General features: G+C 38.7%; 2 protein-coding genes across 5 annotated transcripts in view; one reads left to right on the top strand and one right to left on the bottom strand.

Moving 5' to 3' along the window:
* MED12L (mediator complex subunit 12L) overlaps positions 1-20,705 on the bottom strand; it is a 345,920-nt gene that overhangs the window by 148,892 nt on the left and 176,323 nt on the right. The window lies entirely within an intron of this gene.
* Positions 10,620-20,705, top strand: part of P2RY14 (purinergic receptor P2Y14) — a 61,086-nt gene continuing 51,000 nt past the window's right edge. For 2 of the 4 annotated variants that reach the window (XM_023232129.2, XM_023232126.2), the window contains exon 1: positions 10,645-10,915. The gene's annotated coding sequence lies outside the window, so the exon portion shown is untranslated. Of the gene's footprint in view, positions 10,916-20,705 lie in introns of all 4 variants that reach the window. The other 2 variants (XR_002735643.2, XM_023232125.2) reach the window with 2 other exon arrangements.

Below are 20,705 nucleotides of genomic sequence, written 5' to 3'. Positions count from 1 at the left end.
ATACTGTGGTAACTAAAATGTGGACTGTTGCAGGGAGACTGGTATTATTTAACTAAATCATGATAACTCAAATATATGTCAGAACTGTGAAATCAAGGACTGCCTGCCTATAAGTGTATATGTAACCGTAATCATAATTCAAAGGAAAAATGGAGAGAAAAATATATAATGACATGTAATATAACATGTAAATGCTTAGGCACAACTATTTGAAATAATGTCATTTATCCATTCAACATGAAGTGGTAAAATGCTTGGATCTATCTATTTAATTATGTGAATTTAACAGATACAAATATTTGTGACCCAAACACAACTTACATTATTATCATTAGTGATGTGGATTTCCAAAATAAATAATTCTTGACAAGATTCCAAATAGAGTATTTAGTAGACAGTCGCTACATACTTGCAAAAATTAGGCTGGTGTATATTAAACCAGACAAAATATGTTTATACGTAAAATAGACTTATAGGCTCAGATATTGATGAACAAGCTTTTCACCCATGGGAAAGTTAATGGGTCACTCCCATAAGCAGCACGGGACAATTCTTCGCCGTGTAAGAATTGTGCCTCATACTTTGCATACTATAAAGCATTCATGGCCCCAGCCACTGAACACAGGGACAACAAGAAAATATCCTGAAATCAACAAATACTCTCTGGGCAGTAATGTCGACAGTGAGAACCCTGATGGGGATTCCTGAGCCATTTGTGGAAAGAGAAGAATATGACCAAGGTTTCAAGCAATACAGAAACCTAGACCTCTAGATATCAGTAAGTACCAACCAAATTTGGGAAGGGATAGAGTATTAATAAACAAACGGTAAATATAGGGTAAACTTTTTCTTGGCCACTTCTATTAATCACAAAAAAATGGTAACAAAGAAAGCAATGATTTCTATAAAGTTTATTATGAAGCTTCAATAGATGTCTGCTTTGAAGTTTTCTACAAATGCTATTTGAAAGATAACTATAGATATATAGATATACTTCGCATAGAAACCCCTAAAGTGGCAAGTTAAAAATAGTAATGATCAAATCTTACATAGTGCTCATCAGTCACTGTCCTACATGCTTTACTTTTTAATAAACCTTTAAATCGCCACAAGAACCTTATATAGTAGATGTCCTATTACAGATGAAGAAACTGAGGCACATCTAGCTAGGAAGTGAACTGATGGCGGCAGGTTTTGAAGCTCAGGGGTCTGACTACAAAGTCCATGCTGTCACCAGGACTGCAACACTTTCCGTCTCCACCCCTCCAAGGAGGTCCCTTACCCCTGAACTCATTTAACAATACTATCATATACCCAGGCCCCCTGAACTGAAAATCCGAGTGCCCTCTTTTCTTCATTCCCATTAACAACCTTCTACCAAATCCTGCCACTCCGCCCCCAGAAATAGACAATGCAGGTCTCTGCCCCACCTGGCCTGATACCCACTTTAGCTCAACCCCAGTGGTAGCATGTCTGGTCTCATGGATAAGAAAGGATTTTGGAGGTGGGCATCCCACTGGATGCCACCTGGATCCCACCTCTTACTTTGTGCCACGCTGAGACAGGAAAAATAAACCAACGGCCATGATTTACAGTGATGGCAATACTACTTGAGGCCTTGATTTTTCTGCTCCTTCCCAGTCTTTTGCATACTCTTTTCTAGAACTTTTAACACTGAATGATTATTTTCTAATAACATTAAAATACCTAATGTCTATTGAGCACTCCCTACATACCAGCACCCGACTTGTATTAACCCATTTAATCCCCAAAACAAACCCATAAGGAAGTACTAGCATTGCCCCTAATTAGAGATGAAGAAGTAACTTTCTAAGGCTAGGGTTGAAGCTGGGAAGCCCTCTCAACTAAAGCCTGAAAAAACTGCTTGATAAGTATAACAGATAATATCTAACTAAGAGAACATTAGTTTAAGCCAGTCAATCAATCATACACTTTCAGTCATTTTATTCACTTATAATTATAAATTAGAATGGCTTGTGTAATTTTATTGTCAAAACCAGGACACTTTTGAGAGTGAAAGTGTTACTCACTGAGCTGGTACAGCAGGTTTCAACTGGGACTGTGTGGGCAAACAAGAATATATGCCCCTATGTTCACAATACATAAGAAAATATGTCTATGTTAGGATAGCATTACCTAGTAAAACAAGCAGCTTAAGATAAGGAAAAAGAACTCCATGAATCCAGCCATTTCATCAATGAGAATCTCCCCCTCCTGTGAAGCTTCTTCCATGGAGCTAACACAAACTGTGAACTCCTGGATGCTGGATTAGCAGCTATTCAACAAAAATCTCTCATGGAAACTTTCTAGGAGCATGGAGAACAGTTTTCTGAGTTAGCACCTATTGCTTGAAGTTTTGCTTAATACCACAAGAAGGAACACAGTCCACCCAAGGTGAGTATTTGATTGCTTTTGCTTGCAGAAGGAATAAATAATCTAAATTCTAATTTATATTTTTTTCACTACTCCAAAGCAAAACTATCACAAATCTTTCCTAATACTATTGACTGGTAGGTACAAAATTTATGTTCTGTATTGATTTCAAGAGACCTTTAGAGACAGACACCACATTTGCCTTTCCAAGGCACTGGTCTCCCTGCAGACCACAACTACATGAAAAGCTGATCAGGCGGTAGAGCTAGGTGAGGGCACAGAGTACTCTAACTACAACAGCGGGGTCACAGGAAGTCTGTGATTCTCCTGAGAGAGACTGATGATTGCAAAGCCCAATCACGTAGAAGGTGGGCTCTGAATAAATCCTCCTATCATAATTAAGTCACAAAAGTGTAACCACACACCGTCATACAGGTCACCTCTCTTAGTTCATTCCTGCTGCTGTAACAAAATACTTTAAACTGGGTAATTTATAAACAGCTGAAATGTCTTGCTCACAGTCCTGAAAGCTGATAAGTCTAAGATCAAGGAGCCAATGGATTCTGTGTGTGGTGAGGACTTATTCCTTATGGATGGTGCCCTGTGTGTCCTTACATGGTGGAAGGTCAAAGGGCTTCTTTTATACAACCACTGATCCCATTCACAAGGGCTCTACCCTCATGGCCTAGTCACCTCCCAAAGGCCCCACCTCTTAATACTAACACATTGGGAATTAGATTTCAACATATTTTTTTCCTTTTTTTTTTTTTATTTCAATAGGTGCCTGGTTACATGGAGAAGTTCTTTAGTGGTGATTTTTGAGATTCTGGTGCACCCATCACCCGAGCAGTGTACAATGTACCCAATGTGTAGTCTTTTATCCTGCGCTCCCTCCCATCCTTCCCCCCTGAGTTCCCAAAGTCTACTGTATTATTCTTATGCCTTTGTATCCTCATAGGTAAGCTCCCACTTATAAGTGAGGACATATGATGCTTGGTTTTCCATTCCTGAGTTACTTCATTTAGAATAATGATCTCTAACTCCATCAAGGTTACTGCAAATGCCATTAATTCATTTCTTTTTATCAACACATAAATATTGGAGGGACACAAACATTCAGACCACAGCATTACCTCATGACCACTGAGAATCAGACAAGTGAACTAGCATAGCTGTTCCTTAAATGACTCATTCAAATATTAAATATAAAAATTTGGGATGGGTACAGTGGCTTACGCTTGTAATTCCAGAGCTTTGGGAGGCCAAGGTGAGTGAATCACTGGAGGTCAGGAGTTTGAGACCAGCCTGACCAACATGGAGAAACCCTGTCGCTACCAAAATACAAAATTAGCCAGGTGTAGTGGCACATGCCTGTAATCCCAGCTACTTGGGAGGCTGAGGCAGGAGAATCACTTGAATCTGGGAGGCGGAGGTTGCAGTGAGCCGAGATCACGCCATTGCACTCCAGCCTGGGCAACAAGAGCGAAAACTGTCTCAAAAAAAAAAAAAAAAAGGCCTCACTGATTCTTCATTCTGATTAAACTAACTGGTCCATACATAACATCCTAAGAATAACTGTTGTGCTCGAATTATTAATTATAAAGATATTCAGCTCTCTACAGCATTAATTGCCTAAAACCACAGTTCTAGTCAGGCCACCAAGGAAATTAAATTACCAAGATAACCACACAACCCTCCCACAACCCAGAACTAAAAATAAGTGTGCCTAGCTAAAATCATTTGCTGGCCAGAGATGACTGCTCTACATAATTTCAGGTGTGGCTTATTCTTTGGGTAGAAGAAAACCAAACAAACAAAACTGTACATGTGATCACCCACTGCACTTCCTTTGACTTCAATTAACCCTCAGTCAAGTTCCCTGAAAAGTCAATACCACAAATCTTTCCTTAAGCTTGCTGAGGCCATGCTCCTCCCACACATAGTGGCAGGATGAACAAGCAGCAATGTTTATCAGAACAGCTGTGGGAAAGTTTATCTGACAAAAACGAAGTATGTTCCTACATTCCTTAAGTATCATTCCAGTTCACTCGGGGACTTTCCAAGGTCTTGTTTTCCTAACTTGTCCTATCACGGTATTAAAAAGCTGAGCAGTTAGGGTGCTGAGTAAATAAACTGTCTGATAAAGCAGCATGTCATCCTCTTAGTTACCTGTTCTAAGTTGAATCATTATGCAGGTCAGGGATTCAGACACAAAAAAAAACCCACAAAAGGTATTCAAAAGTGTACAACTGCAAGTGATTAGATGATTTAACACACTTGGAATAAGATTATTTAAAATATTCAGAGTCATTGTTCTCAGATAATTTCCATTATCTCGTTTATCTTTACTTGCAGAACCAGACCACAGAGTTGGGGAATATTCTCTGTCTTCCCCACATCCTGGTTACAGATATTCAATTAACAAATACTTCTGCGTACCTACTATGGTAGCGAACACCACGGGTACAAAACGAAGCCAACAAGGATGGCTAGGCATGATACAGAAACACAGGCCACATCAGAAGAATAGTGACAACACTGAGGTATTAGGGACATGTCCAAAGATGTGGTGAGTCTTGCAAGCAAATGGGAACAAAAGGAAGATAATGAGAGAGGACACATTTGTAAGACCTGAAGGTGAAAAAGAAAATGCTTTCCTCTGCTGCCTCAGCATCTTTCCAAAAAACCTACTGAAAACAGAAAATACACACACAAAAGTTTTTGTTTTTGTAATAAAGTTCTAAATTCTGATTCTTTGCTATTATCAACCGAGATTCAGTTCTTCTGATTTTCAAGAATTAAACCCAATCTATTGCTAGCAATACAGAAAATCTGTTTGCACACTTCAACTAATTGGGATTAGACAATCAACCACGACTCAATGCTAGTATTCATACCAAAGTGAGATTTTGTGAACTGCCTATAAAATATAGGCACCTGTTAATTTTTTAAAAACTGTTACTTCTTTCAATCTACCAGAAGGGGGTGATATTGTCCCAGGCATTTGTTTCTCCATTGTAATTATCAAATGAAGGCAAGTGCACAATTGCCAATGACGTCCCATGTCCTGTCACTCACTGCAAGAGGTTTAACAAAAAGGCATTATTTTATAATGCAGTGACTTAAATCACAACTTAATTATATAATTTCTGCCCCCTTTCTCCACTACTCTAAATCAACAAGCTGGTAGAACTGAATGCTTCACATAAACAGAAAAAGGCATGTCTGCATTTGATGTTTTCCCATAAGATTACATTTTTTCAATGCACTTTTTCAATTACTTTACTACAAAGCTCAAAAACTTTACGGCACACTTAATTATGAAGTCCTGAGCATGACATTTCAGATCCCCCACATTACGCACTGCTCTACCTTTGCTGGTTTTCCTAACATTAAACCTCGGCTCACATCGTTCTTTTAATACAGTACTAAGTTGACTTTCACCCCCATTCTACAAGTAAAAGAGCCATCCAGCAAGAAGCATTTTGGATGTCAGTTCCTTCAGAGATCCTATAGAGGACAATTTCCAAATATGCTTCCTTTAAACATCCTTGTACACTGTACTTTCATAAAATGTTTACACTAGGCCTTTACCAAAATCCTCTGTATTTTTTTTTTTTATATTTGTACTGACTTTTATGTTTACATATGTGATCATCTTTAACAGTGCTCTTTCTTTGTGTGGATTTTATTTGCTGTCCGATGTCCTTTCCTTTTAGCCTAAATGACTCCCTTTATATTTCTTGTGGCACAGTTCTAATGGGAACAAACTCTCTAAGCTTTCATTTATTTGGGAATCTTAATTTTTCCATTTCTTAAGGATAGTTTTGCTGTATATAGAACTGTCAGTTGACATTCGTTTTCTTTCAGTATATTTCCCAATTATTTCCCAATGTTCTTTTAAGTATATTTTCCTAGTTCCATTTAGCCTCTGTAGTTTCTGATGAATGGTCAGTTATAAATCTTACTGAGGATCTCTTTTATATGACAAGTCATTTTTCTCTTGCTGATTTTATGATTATGTCTTTGTCTTTGGACAGCATGACTTTCTGTCTTTTTGTAAATATCTTCAAGTTTATCCTCCTTAGATTTCATTGAGCTTCATGAATGTATAAAGATTGTTTATTAAATTTAGGGAGATTGAGGCCATTAATTCTTGAAATACTGTTGTCTTTTTCTTTCTGTTCTTCCCTTTTTAAACTCCATTATGGATATTTTGGTATGCTTTTTTTTTTTATTATACTTTAAGTTCTAGGGTACATGTACATAATGTGCAGGTTTGTTACATATGTATACTTGTGCCATGTTGGTGTGCTGCACCCATCAACTCGTCAGCACCCATCAACTCGTCATTTACATCAGGTATAACTCCCGATGCAATACCCCCTCCGCCCCCCCAAATCCTCTGTATTCTTATCTCAATATCCTTTTCTCAACATCTAGTAGGATCCTTTCGGCAGCCATGCCCCCCAACACATACAAAATACACGCACAATTATAAATCACTTGCCAGCAAAAAAAAAAACTAAATTATATAACCCAGTAAATATCTGCTATGGTTAAAATAAATTCATTGAAAATGTTCATATTTATCTGAAAATCCATCAATAGGTACTAATTAAACAAACTATGGAATACTACAAAGCTACAAAAAAGAATAAGGTCTATACAGGGCTCAGACGAACAAGTCTCCAAGGGAGCAAGTGGGGACGAGGCCGGGTGCGCTGGTGTCTTATTCACTATGTCAATAAAGCAACCAGAGACAGGCAGGGGAAGGGCAGTAACAGTGAAGTTGTCTCCGTACTTACTTTAAAGAAAAATGATTTCAAAAGACATATGGTAACAATTATGCATAGTTGAATTCTGGGGTAAGGAACAAAATAGGATATTTACGGAATCAACATGTCAGCCAGCTATTTATGATCTGTTGATGGTGGGCTGGACAGAAACTGACTGGAAACAGTTACAGACATATTTGGGGATTACGTGTGTTAAACCCACTCTATTTGTAGTATGAATACACAAGGGATGTTTATATATAACCAGTCCTATTACTAATAAGGCAGGGTCCTGCCTGGAAATGTTATCAGACAATGTGTGGGCACGTGGGGTGGGCTAGGGGTGGTTGTCATATCAGGGGTATGTTGAGGGCTCTGAGAAAAAGATTAGTCAGGAGGAAATCCACAATATTTTAATCTAAGGATTCCACAAAAGGAAATGGGAATTCAGAACTATTTAGTATAAATCAAAACACCACAGATAAAAGGAAAATTCTGACTATTTTAGATTCTGTTTTTTAAAAGATTCTTGCATGCAAGGACCAAGCCCTCTTTTATTTTAATTATAATGTTGTTATTGGCTATGCTGTATTATGCCTGGTGTCTAGTGTTGAAAAGAGTCATTATCTGTGTTGCTAAAAGTCATAATAAATTTTTTTTTTTTTTTTTTTTTTTTGAGATGGAGTCTCACTCTGTTGCCCAGGCTGAAGTACAGTGGCACGATCTCAGCTCACTGCAACCTCCACCTTCCGGGTTCAAGTGATTCTCCTGCCTCAGCCTCCTGAGCAGCTGGGATCACAGGCGCACTCCACCACACCCAGCTAATTTTTTTATTTTATTTTATTTCATTTTTGTATTTTTAGTAGAGATAGGATTTCAACATGTTGGTCAGGCTGGTCTGGAGCTCCTGACTTTGTAACCTGCCCGCTTTGGCCTACCAAAGTGCTGAGATTACAGGCGTGAGCCACCCCGCCCGGCCTAAAATGTCTAATTTCAAAAACATATGAAGACAGAATAAATACTGTTTATCAGGCTAAAATACTTTTTCAAACATTAATAAACATTAACATTTCCAATTCTAATAAAGGAAAATGTGTACAAGCTAAACTGTGATTTAAGCATAGCCACAAAACGTCCAGCACAACCTAAAGACTACTTCAAAGTTCAGTCTCGCCACTTTCTAGCTTAGACAACTCTGAGTTAAATTTTCTGAGGCTCTATTTTCTTACCTGTACAAAAAGGAATAGTTACTTCTCCAAGGGTTGCCAGGTGTTTTGGCTGTGAAAGGATCTAGTAGGGAGACAGTACGTTTCAATCAAGTATATGAGTATGTGCATTTGAGACTTGATCCAGTCTTTGCAGATGAGCTTTCCTTTCAAGTGCCTGGCTGTCTGCCCCCTCCCCACTCATCATCCTTGTCCTGCTACGTGCCAATAACACCACTGAACACAGGTCACAAGCTGACTGCTCACAAGCCAAATACAGTGCACAGTCAGGTTCTGTTTTAACCCACAGGGTATTAGGTCTACAATGGTTTGTAAGGTATTCGATTTAGACACCAACAAATGAAATCAGAGGAGACATATAAGGGCAGTAGCAGTGCACAGGCTCCAGGCTCTGCCAGGGTTTAAATCCCAGCTCCAGCGACCTGATGTAACATCTCCATGCCTCAGTTTCCTTGAGAAAAAGATGGGGAAGAGGAAGTAGACAGACCTACTTTACTCATGGGGTCATTGTGAGTTATCAAGTTAAAACATAGAGTGTTTAGAACAGCACATGCAAATCAGCGTTTCATGTTCTGAAGACACTGGCTCATCCCAAGATACGGCCCATGACTCTGGCAAGCTTCCAGACACAGCTGATCCCCTCAGTGGGCCTTTTAGCTCTCCACTTCTCCATAATCCCTCTACTCCCAAGTGTCTTACATAGAGTCCAACCCATTTGTACCACCTGCCACGAGGGGACCACCTGTAGGGCTATCCTTTTGGCCTTGGACTTTGCAACTCCTGGCATTAAGAGGAAAGAAAGCAGCTCCAGTCAAAAACATTATAATGTTCTCCCCAGTCATACTCAATAACATGTATGTGGAACACCCCATGGGGAAGTCAAGAAGCACAAAAGGGACCTGGAACAAAAATGGGTGTTTTTGAGACTGTCAGAGGAAACAGCATCTCCTGCAATAAATCAGGGAAGTCTTGAGAGTCTCAGCTTAGAGATACTGTTCATGCCAAACCATCCATTTAATCAGAAAAATGTTTACAACCGGAGGACTCTGCAATGCGCCCTGGTAATAACCAGGCTCTAGCGGCTCCTCGTCACGTCCAATTGTCCTTAAGCTTATTTACCCACCAGATCTCACTGCAGCTGAAGCTAACAAGCCTCTCTATGCACATCAGTATTCTTAGCCCTTCAATCAAAGCATCAGTGAGGACTATTGGGGCCCTCTGGAGGTCTGAAGAAGAGTCCGTCTGGCAGGGAGACATGGTGAACTTCTCTAAACAAGCTCTGTGTCTCACATGTATTTGCCAAGGATAAACAGTGACTAGTAAGTCTGTGAGGCAGAATATAAGAAAACACTCTTCATGAGGGAAATAACTCTTTGGGTATGTGTTAGTCACTACTCCATCTCCGATGTCCAGAACACTGCCTCCTACATACCAAGTACGTATAAAGAAACTAGAATAGTAACTGGCATGTCATGAGCCAGTTATAATTATTGTAACTGTAAATGTATAGTTATGATTTTAAGGCAAGTTGAACTTTACTAGCTGTTACTCATAATTTAGCAATGGAACAGCCTAAGTAAATACACTTCAAATGCAGGAGCCTTATAAGGTAAGCTTTTCAGCCCCTTGTTTTCTTTCTTTCTGGTTCTGGGTTTCACACTCTGAAGAGGACTCGGTAGCCATCTTCTGAGAACTTCCAAATCTAATGGCACTAATAGTCAATGAGAAAGACCGTGGAGCACTGCAAGACATCACCGATTATATTACAGAGCCTGAAAGGAACTAAAAATATGAAGACTTTCAAAATAGTAGCACAGACAGCACAAACACCAAAATGTTAACACGCGAGGAGTTTATCTGAAGTCCTACTTGTGATCTATTTATCAGTAATGTTCAAATACAGGAAAATTCACGTGGGAAAAATGACAATGCAACTCCTCTTATCTAGAAGATGTCGACACTGGTGTCAAAATACTTCTTTATTCTGTTAATTCCGCATTTACAGGTAGCTCCAACTACCCATCTCTGCGAGTTATACTGTGAAGCTGCTGACAATTTTCTCTGAGGGTACTTCAGAAAGAACCATATCTTACACATCAGTTCTCCACCTCATACCACATGTTGAATTTGACAATGGCAAAGGTTAGAAAACAGGTTGTTGACTGGCTGTGCATCAGATGATGTAAGGATGTGGGGAAAAGTAGGAGGGGAAATAAAAAAGCAGGACTGTTTTTGCATTACTGGAGGAAAGGAACTAGCTCAGAAGTCAGCCTGACACCCACAGAGATTAAAACGTCTCTTCCTTCCTCTTTGTTTCCACGTCCCAGTCTTCAATAAATTCTATCTGACCACAGCAGCAGAGGGACCCACTATCTTGTGGTTTCTGTCAAGTTCCTGATTTTCATCCGCAGTTGAAGATGAGCAAGAACTCTGTAACAGTGTCACCTTGGAGTCTGCACTGAGAGGTATTTCAAAATGAGTGAAGCGTGACTCTCACAGATGAAGGCCTAGACGCAGGTAAGGAAACAGCTTTTCCATGAAATGACTTGCGTGTATGTGAATGGTGCATGGGAACAGAAAAGATTTCTGAGCTGGACAGCAACAAAGCTGAGGAACACTGAACCACTGCCACTCACATTTTTCTCAGTGGGTTACTTTTTGTTTGACAACTGTAATTGGCATATTAATATATTTCCCCATGCTAATATGGGGATCCAATACTGAAATATCATTTATGATTATTTAGGATTTCCAATAGTGGCTGTCAAAATATATCTGTGATGAAGAGATATCAAAGAAAATGTTTAAAAGGTAGCCATCCAGGACAAACATTTCAAAAGCTTGTAAATGTATATTAAAATTGTTTCTCAAAACTACAAAATCGATTAGCGTAATACTTAGGTCAGTATGTTTTTGTTTGCAATTGCATATAAGTACAGATACACAGTTGCATTTACTTGTACATACACTTACATAGGCAAAAGCTTTTATCTTTGTCATTATTAGGGTAAGTTAACCCCATTAACACCTAATAAAATAAAATGCCTTTAAATTGTAAATCACAAAAATGTGTCCTATGCATAGCAAATATTTGAGTTCATATGCTACTTATTTATAGTCTATGACTCATCAACTAAATTACTTACAATTCTTTAAATATTATAAATTAAATTACATTCAGGAGAATTACCACAGACCCACAACGTCAGCTTATTCAACCAAGCCCATGCAATCCATCTTGTCTATATATATTCTTTTTAACCAAGGACAATCAATCCTATGGAAAAAATGAATCAAAGATCATGCTAGTAAAAAATAGTTTGCATATTCATCTTTCTAAAACATACAAACTTGATAATCAGTTTTAGCACTAGAAAAAAAACCCTAGCCATTAAGTTAAAAAGAAAACAATGTACTCAGAAAATACCAAAATGGCATGTTTTATGATTTGTTAACACGCAATGAATTTTATATTTTGATAAAATTTATGAATACTATATATACAAACAGGCATACAACTGTGCACACACAATTGACACACTGGTACACATGAATGAACTATATATTGGCATGTCTGGCAAAAAAAAAAAAAAAAAAAAAAAGAGGGAGGCCAGGCATGGTGGCTCACACCTGTAATCCCAGCACTTTGTGAGGCCAAAGTGAGTGGATCATTTGAGGTCAGGAGTTCGAGACCAGCCTGGCCAACATGGTGAAATCCCTATCTCCACTAAAAATACAAAAGTTAGCCAGGCGGTAGTGGTGCATGACTGTAATCCCAGCTACTGAGGAGGCTGAGGCAGAAGAATTGCTTGAGCCTGGGAGGTGGAGGTCACAGTCAGCTGAGATTGGGCCACTGCACTCCAGTCTGGGCGAGAGAGTGAGACCCTATCTCAAAAAAAAAAAAAAAAAAAAGTGGGGAGATTCCAAGGTACTCAAAGCATGAAGACTCAGGGGAAGTGGGTACAGTGCAGAGAAAGAAGTACAATTTGCCTACTTCACAGCTGAAGCAGGTACAAAGGGTGTGACTATCCTGAGCAAGGTCACCCAGCTTATCTACCCAGGAGCTTTGAATCCTCTGAGCACAGGGAGGATGCCTTCACTCCATTCACCATGGGTGGCTCCTGCAGTCCACAGGATTCCAATCAGCCCAGCCTCACCATAGGTATATCCACTCCCTGCCCTTCCACCCAAGCCACCCACTCACCATCACCATGTCCTTCAATCTTCCATCCTCTTCAACCATGTACATGTATTTTTAGGATACTATTTAAAATTCCCCGGCTGTAAAAATGTTTTATCTAGTACTATGTACATTTACTTCGAGAAAAAGTTATAGCTAAAAACAAATGATTATTAATTATTGCTAACATGTTTAAACAGAATACAAGTGGACAGGAAAAGGGGAAAGGAGTAGGGAAAAAAGCCTCTCAACGTCAGGAGTGCCCCTCCTCCACACTTCCTTATCTGTAAAACAGCACTGTAAGGATTAAATCAGATAATATTTGTAAAGTCTTTAACACAGTGATGCAGTTATGTGTTGTTTAACAACGGAGACACATTCTGAGAAATACATCCTTAGGTGATTTCATTGTTGTACACACATCATAGATTATAATTACATAAATCTAGATGATAGAGCACATGCCATTATACAACTCATTATAATCTTATGGGACTACAGGCGCATATGCAGTCTGTCACTGACCAAGATACCATTATGCAGTGCATGACTGTATGTATAAAAAGTATTCAGTAAATAAGGTCTGACATCATTATTTTCATTATAAAAACTAATTTTATCAAGGTAAATGTTTATGTAATTAGATATCAGACTACTTAGAAACATAATTCAGATATTTCAATACCTTTGTAGATCAAAACAGGGAAAAATATAACATAAAACTAGCTACAAAATTGCTTTTCAAACTTTAACCCACATCAGAATCACCTGGAAGGCTTGTTAAAACACGGTTCCCTGGGCTTTATCCCCCCAGAGCTTCTGATTCAGTGTGACTAGGCTGGGGCTTAAGAATTTGCATTTCTAGCAAATTCCCAGGTGAGGCTGAATGCTGCTGACCTGAGATACACTTTGGGACCCACTTATCTACAGAGGAATTCCACAGTTGCATTTGCCTTACCAACAAAACTGTCTACAAGTTCCTCATTCAATCCAAGCTAGTTAATTAGTGAGCAAAATAATGAATAAATGCTTAAAAATAAAAACACTATATTATCCCCATGATTAAGCATTATATTATTTATGACCAAAAGAGAAAAAAAAGGAAGATTAACAGATTTTTCCTACTACACCTATGATGCTTCTAAAATGCTGAACAGAAGAATACTGTTCCCTAGAGGAATGTTCACTCTATAAAGTGCTTCTAGAGTGAATTTAGATGTTGAGGCTTCCCTAAGCCTAAGGCTCTGAGAACTCAGAAGTCATCAGGTTTATTCCATTTGGCTCCAGGATTTCCTTAAAAGTTAGGTCAGTCACAGGTGAGCCGTTTCAGCCTCCCAGTGTGAGCAGTCTCTAGAATACCAAAAACAGACCAGTCCAGGAAGTAGGCTGACACCAACACAAGCATATTCTGCCATCGTCACGAGCATCCTCACCCGCAAAAGGCTGTCTAGTGGAGGATGATGAACAATAAGGAGAGTTTCATTTAACTGAAAATTATATCACTACAAGACTGCCAAGTTTGTTTGGGTAGAGCAGTGGATCTCAAAGTGTAGGGTCTAGACCAGATGAATGAACATCACCAGTGAGCTTGTTAGACATGCAAATTATTGACCCCAAACCTACAGAATCAGAAACAATGGGGGTGGAGTCCAGCAATCTGCTTTAACAAGCCCTCCAGGTAATTTTGTTGCACATTCAGTTTTGGGTGACCCCATGTCCTGGGATAGCTCCAGTTTTTACCTATTGTCTGGGCATAATTGAAAACAGTGCCTCCTTTCTATCTCAAAAGTGTCCTTGACCATATAATAAATTAATTATGGTCATCAGTATGATCACCCTGCCAGTTCATACTGGATGCTAAGAAGGCATTTCATTGGTCAGATGCTGTCTACTGCTTGGGACTTCAAATTAGCTTCAAGTCCGCTGCTATATTCTGCCGCTACACCCATAGCCTCCCCACCATCACCCCGCAATACTAAAGGATGCATTGCCTCCTAAAAGTCTGAGCAGCACAGCTAGATAAATCAACTTCAGCACAAATATCCTATCTTGATAAGAAAAAATACCTACAACCAAACTATGTAAAATCTATTTTAAATTCCCAGCTTCCTAAGTAGTGTGAGGAATCAGGTCTCCAAAACCCTCTTTCCTGAATTTTCTGGTTCTTCTTTACAGGGAGTTTTCTTTTCCTCCCTAGCACCCTTAAAAAGCATAAAACTAGTAATTAATGAATGCTATTTTTATAGTAATCATTCAGTTACATTAATTCACTGAGAAACCAAGTTTACCACAGCAAAGCTTCTCAATCCACCTGTTCTTTTAAAGTCAAAGTGAAATACTGGTCATATGTTTTTAGATCTGATTAAATTCCTTTGAAATTTTTGTCTTTACTCGGTATAAATTAAATTGCTAGCTCTTTATTCTTCACTGAAACTTCCCATCTGTTGTTTTCGAAAAACATCAAAGGCCTTACATATCATGTTCTGACCCCTCATCATTCAGAGAACAGCCAGAGAGTTGTGGTGGCTTCCACCCAATTATATGACATCTGCTGTTGAGGTTAAGGTATCAAAGAAAAGAGGAAAAATCAATTATTTGACTTCCGAGGTTTGGCCCAGAGCAATCCATACACTCGTGGTGTGATCACTTGGGAGAAAAAAAAAACCTGATCCTCGAAGCTTTCCAGGATCATACACACTTATTTTTATCACATCACTCAAAGCCTCTAGACTCTAGGAGCCATTTATACCAAGCAGATGGGAAATGCGGCACCTTCTATAGTGGGAGAGATACCTGGCTGGAAAGAACTCACCTGTTGCTGATGCAATCTTCTCAGTGAGTCCAGCCCTAAGGTCAAAAGTTGGTAGGAGAGCTCATACAAGGCTTCATCTAAGAACATTTCCATCCTGCTACAGATGATGAATGAAATCCCCTTCTCACTCTAGGGATATTTCAGTCATTTATTCATTCAACACTGATTCCTTACCGTGAGGCAGCCAACATTCTAGGATAGTAGGGATGGTGTGATGAAAAGGTTCTGGGCCTCTTGTGGCTTACTTACATTCTAACAGACACATCAACAAACCTTAACATCATCACTCCTAGCAATTGATAGTCATTCAGTTATGACAACAATCTTTGGGCATATTATAACTTATAAGATTACATTTTTATTTCCTCAATGGGGATTTGGAGACGATTCTAATCTCATCAGAAGTCATTTACTGACTAGATTCAAATCCCTAACCTTAATCCAGTTGGTAGCTGATAGCCCTGCATGTACAGATGACAAAAACAGAATATGAAAAACGATACTTAGTTCAGTTAAATGTCCTAGGAGGTGGCCTTTGGTGTTGAATGTTCTTTCTCTCCTGGCCCCCAACACTGCCTACCTATGTTTTTGCACAAGGATTTCACTGCCTCTTTCCCCACTATAAATATGCCTATAAGCACTACCTTTATAGAAGTGAAAAAAGGAAGAGGGAGGATATGGTCTGAGATAAAAAGAAAACCTAAGATGTCAGACCAGTTGTCCCTGTTATCACTGAGTTTGATACACAGCAGCTGTCCTTATAACTGGTACTACTGAGGCAAATTGGTTAAGGAAAAATACAGGTTAAGTAGGAATTATTTTTAGAAACCTTAAATACATTATTTTAATTTTAAATACAAAGTGCACATTCATTGTTTAATCTTTTGGCTTTGAGGCAGCAAGGCCTTTTTTCTGAGTATGGGTTGGTTCATTAGATACCTGCACCAATTTTCCTTCAGGAGCCACGACTTCAGCACAGTGCCAGTCAAATCCAGTTTCTCTGTTTAGTTCAAGTAGTGTGAGAATTTTAAAATGCTTTAGAAGCCACATGATTTAAAAAATCCAGACCCACTCCTAGACTTTAAAGTCCTTCAAAAGAACAGACTCTGTCTTAGCCTCATAACACAGTGAAATTTTCAATAAATGTTATATGAATGGACAAAAATGAGGGTCTTAAATAACTAACTAAATATGGTTTGAAAACAACGGTCTGCATCACCAATTTTTATTTTAATCCCCTCCTACCCCAATTAAGAAATAGTATATGCCTTGTTCTAAGGAAGACAACCAGTCCCTATGTATACAATGCCAAGTAGTATAGCATAATAATGAAAAGTGTGCATTCTAGAATCAGACTTACTGGCTTCAAATCTTGACTCTACCACTTATTCTGATACAACCTTAATAAAGTCACTTAACAACTCTATACATCATTTTCCTAAGTTATGGAGATTAAATGAGTTACATACATAAATTGCCCAGAACAGTAACTGGCATAAAAACACAATCAGGCCAAGCGTGGTGGCTCATGCCTGTAATCCCGGCACTTTGGGAGGCCGAGGCGGGTGGATCACAAAGTCAGAAGTTCGAGACCAGCTTGGCCAACATGGTGAAACCCCGTCTTTACTAAAAAAAAAAAAAATACAAAAATTAGCCGGGCATGGTGGTGTGTGCCTGTAATCCCAGCTACTCAGGAGGCTGAGGCAAGAGAATTGCTTGAACCTGGGAGGCAGAGGTTGCAGTGAGCTGAGATCGCACCACTGCACTACAGCCTGGGTGACAGAGTAAGACTCCTTCTCAAAAAAAAAAGAAAAAGAACACAATCAATGTTTATTGCTGCCATTGCCATCATAATCTTCTTTCCCAGTAACATAGTGTGGTGCTCCGATGACTATAAGAACAAAGGAAGTCAAAGAGATACACAGGTTGAATATTCCTTGATCAAACGGCTTTGGACCAGGAGTGTTTCAGATTTCAGATTTTTTCAAATTTTGGAATATTTGCATTATACTTAGCCGTTGAGCATCCCCAATCTGAAATGCTCCAAAGAACGTTTCTTTTGAGAGTCATGTCAGCCCTCAAAAAGTTTCGGATATTGAAGCATTATGGACTTCAGATTTTGGGATTAGGAATACTCAACTTGTATTCAAAATTCCACTGTGTTCCTTAACCTCTCCCTGCTTAGTTGACTCATCTGTAGAAAACAGAACAAAAATATCTCCCTAGAAGAATGACTGTAAGAGTTATCATGCCTGGTACATAGTTGAGAGCCAAAACATTATAGCCATTAACCCTCATACAAAGAAGAAAATCTACAACTCCACACTTCAATCCATATCCACAGATGTCCCCACCTCCTGCACATCTGTCAACCTCTACCCACCGAATCTTAACCAGAATTTGGTTGTATACTCAACATTTTACTTGGGGCAGAGGAGAAACTACCTCTCCTGAGTATGCACTTTGTAAGAAGATACACACTGAAAAACAGGATATAATCTAGGAAAAATTAAATGGTGCTTTTAATTTATAAGTTAAAAAATGGGAATTTGAGGGGAGGAAAAACCACTGTGTGCTGGTGCACGTGGAGAACAGAAGAAGCAGAATGAAGATGAGTCTTGAAAGAGGGACATGATACATATGGGAAATGATAGACTGATACTATTGGAATGATACACTGAGTAGGAAAACTACTTCGATTTATGTTTATTGGCGCAAAAACACGTCCTGTTTAATTTTTATCTTGACCTCTTGAGAAACCTTGACCTTATTTGAGAAATCTTCTCCCCAAGTCCTAAAAACATTTACCTCTTTGCATCTTCAAAACACAGCACAAACCATCTATTGTCCAGAAAGCCTTTTCTGTTTATCCTGCCTTTTCCTGCAAGCTCATGCGGTACATACTCCCTGCCATTTCTGCCCTCTCTCAAGCATCCTATACCATTTACACACACATTACAATCTGCTCTGTGTATGCTCAACATCCATATTGCTTCAAGAGCAAGTTTTATGCCTTTTACTTTTTCCCCTCACTAATTTATATTGGAGTATAAACCACATACAATAAATGAAAATTAGATTTTAAATGTACAATTAACAAGGTTTGACACCATATAATCACCACGCCTGGCTAACACGGTGAAACCCCGTCTCCACTAAAAAATACAAAAAACTAGCCGGGCGAGGTGGCGGGCGCCTGTCTTCCCAGCTACACGGGAGGCTGAGGCAGGAGAATGGCATGAACCCGGGAGGCGGAGCTTGCAGTGAGCTGAGATCCGGCCACTGCACTCCAGCCTGGGTGACAGACCGAGACTCTGTCTCAAAAGAAAAAAAAAAAAAAGATAAATAATATTTCCATCACAAAAATTTAATCATTCTCTTTTCTAGGCACAGCCATTTACGTTCCTAATTTCTCTCATTAGAGCTTAGTTTTACCAGTATTAGAACCACACTGAAATGGGATCACAAGGTACATAGTCGTTTGTGTCTGACTTGTTTTGTTCAACATGTTTTGAGATTTAACTTGTTTTGTTCAGCCATGTTTTGAGATTCAGCTATATTGTTGGCACGTATCACCCTCTGGATCACCACATGTTATTCTATTCTATGAGTATACCACAATTTGTTCACCCATTTTAATCTGTTGATGAGCATTTGGGTTGTTCCCAAATTTTGGCTATTGTGAAAAAAGTTGCTATGAATATTCTCATGTAAGTCCTTCTACGGACGTACACTTTCATTTCTCCTGGGTAAACACCTAGGAGTGAAATTACTAGGTCACAAGGAAGCAACATGTTTAACTTGATAAGAAGTGACCTATTATTCAAAGTAGATTTACTATTTTACACTCCAACCAAAAATATATCAAAGTCTCAATTATTCTATTTCCTCGTCAATTCTTGACATTGTCAAGTTTTTTTTTTCCATTCTAATAGGTGAAAGTACTACCTTATTGTTATTTTAATTTGTATTTCCCTGTTGACAAATGAGGCTGAGAATCTTTTCATGTGCTCCTTGACCAAACAGCTTCCTTTGTAAAGTATTTGTTTGCATCTTTTCGGCATTTTTTTAAGAAACTGAGTTTGTTTTTTCATTACAGAGTAATGAAAATTATTTAAATAGTCTGAGCCTTTAACAGAGATATTTTTGTGAATATTTACTCCCCAATATATGGCTTGCCTTCATTTTCTTAACAGTGTCTACCAAAAAAAAAAAAAATGAAAGTTTTAAATTTGGGTTTCTTTTTTGGTTTTGGGGTATGTGTACACATTTAGTTTTATTCTAACAAAGCGACTTATACACTTTTAACATTTAAAACTAAGTGTCATCTTTCCTTTGCAGTAAAATAAAAATAAAATTTTAAAATGGACAGGAACAAAAGTACAATAGAGAATGTGAATTCTAAATAATATCCTGCAGGTTCTGCAGATTGTTCCATCAAGTGGCAGGGCATGAGTCATCATTAGGAGAAAACTTATTTTAAACATGTCATGTTAAACTGCAAGGATGTCCAATAAACATCACAATTAAATATTCCAAAGGAGAAGCCATGTTGTCAAAATACACACTTAACCCACCCAGACATCTCAAACTCACCCTCTGCTGACCTTACATAACCCCATTTTTTGTTTTTGTTTTCTCTAAAACAAGAGAAAGTAGACAGATACATGTTGGCAAATGCTAACTATCCATATTCACACAAAGACACAGTGGTCTGAGCCTAATACACACAGAAAGGAAGAAAAGTGCTAAAATTCTGTGCACTACTACACAGGGGCTTAGCGCCATCCAACTTCCAGCAGAGCGAAAGGAGGTTTTTCTTTTTCCCCACAGAGTTCAGTGGTATTGAATCCATACAGTTTTTGTTCAGACAAGAGGGATCTTGTCTGATCTTCCTCTGGTCTCAGAGCAGGAAGTAGTCTTGGTTTTGGGGGTCACACTGCTAGGAAAGTTCAAGAACCAGACCACAATTCTTTTTTCTTGTCAGGAAGATGCTCAGAAAACTTAATTTTTTTTTTTGTTTTGTGGCTAAGAAATTTTGCACACTAAAAAACCAACCGAAGGTTGGGTAGGCATTTTATGTAACGTTTTCCTCTAGAAGCTTTGTGGTCTTAGTTTTACCTTTAGGTCTATGATACATCTTAAATTGCTTCCTTGATTCCTCCATTTCATCTATTAATACCTCTCTGCAGAGGACAAGTGCTTTGTATACACTGCAGACTCATTTATAAATGCCCTATAGGTTAGAAGAAATGTGTTTTCAAAGCTTACTAAAGGGTCTATGCTCAGCCTCAGTAACATTCTAGATTTTAAAC

The sequence above is a fragment of the Piliocolobus tephrosceles genome, chromosome 2 (assembly GCF_002776525.5).
Source record: "Piliocolobus tephrosceles isolate RC106 chromosome 2, ASM277652v3, whole genome shotgun sequence".
Lineage (NCBI taxonomy): Eukaryota > Metazoa > Chordata > Mammalia > Primates > Cercopithecidae > Piliocolobus > Piliocolobus tephrosceles.
The sequence above is the reverse complement of the archived record's forward strand: the minus strand, read 5'-3'. Positions and strand labels throughout refer to the sequence as shown.